Raw genomic sequence first — 1,325 nt, forward strand, 5'->3', positions numbered from 1 at the left:
CCCACATATATATATATATATATATGAAGTATATGTACATATATATGAATATATACGAATTAAATATATTAAATATATACAATAGAATTACATTAAGAATAATATTATGTCTTTCTCAGGGAAACAAGTAGCCTGTGGAATGAGTCAAGCTCAGAGGACAGATGTGGAAGTCAGATCTAAAATGTGACCATCCCTGAAGGCACACACTGCACTACAAACGCACTTGCACAACCGCACTGCTTACGCAGGGAGGATTTCCACGGTGTGACTCCTCTGAACAATGAGCTGACAGTCTTCCAGATGAAAGCTGCAGAGCTGAAATATGTCCTGTCTGAGGGGCTGGTACGAGGGGAGGTGGCAGACAACGTGAGAGGGAGGGTGAGCACAGATCATTCTGGAACCCCACTTGCTCCTCAGCCCCAGTCAGCATGTAGAGCCTCTGAGGCCATCCATGCCTCAGTGGATCCTTGAGAGTAAAAGGTGGCTGTGGCTGTGGCTGTGGCCGTGGAAATGGCTGTAAGTCCAACAGTCAGGTAGGGCGGCTGTACCCACAGGGTTCAGCTCCATCTCCTCCCCAAGCACCAGATAAGGCTGTGGAAAGCCAACCAAGCCTCCCAGTCATTCACCCCTACCTCAAAGCGATGGGAAATGAAGAGGCCTGAATTACATCCCCATTTTGTTTCCAGGGAGATGAGGAATTCTGTCTGTCCGAAGGAATTGGGGGTGTCCCATCCCAGCATCCCAGAAGCAACATTGCTCACTGCTGTAGAAGATCTGGGGGTCACAGCCTCCTAGACATAAAAGCAAAGAATCTTGGAGCTCCATTCACTTGGGCCTCCCAACCTAGAAGCCAGCCTTGTGGAAGCAGTGGCCAGGCCAGGCCAGGCCAGGCCAAGCATGGACACGGACGTGGAGGGTCCTTGCACCCCACCATGCCATCATCCTTCTTGCATGGAGGGTGAAGGTCGTCAGGAAAGCAACGTGGAAGTGCACCTTGTCCCTGTCTCTGCGTCTCATGGCTACAGGACTGGAAAGCTGTATAAACTCAGTGTCAGGCCCTGGCTCAGATTACACTCCTGCCATTCCAACTGCTCAGGAGGCTGAGGTCAGAAGATTGCAGTTCAAAATCTGCCTCACCAGAAAAGTCTGAAAAACCTCATCTACAGGATAACCAGCAAAAAGTGGGGCCAGAGACACGGCTCATGTAGTAGTGTGCCAGCCAAGCAAGAGCAAAATCCTGAGTTCCAAGTCCAGCAGCCCCAAAGAAGAAAAAAGAAAAGACAAAACACCAGGACCATTCAGAGAGTGGTGAATTACTTTCCCAG

The sequence above is a fragment of the Dipodomys merriami genome, unplaced genomic scaffold (genome assembly GCF_024711535.1).
Source record: "Dipodomys merriami isolate MVZ:Mamm:240054 unplaced genomic scaffold, mDipMer1.0.p SCAF_454, whole genome shotgun sequence".
Classification (NCBI taxonomy): domain Eukaryota; kingdom Metazoa; phylum Chordata; class Mammalia; order Rodentia; family Heteromyidae; genus Dipodomys; species Dipodomys merriami.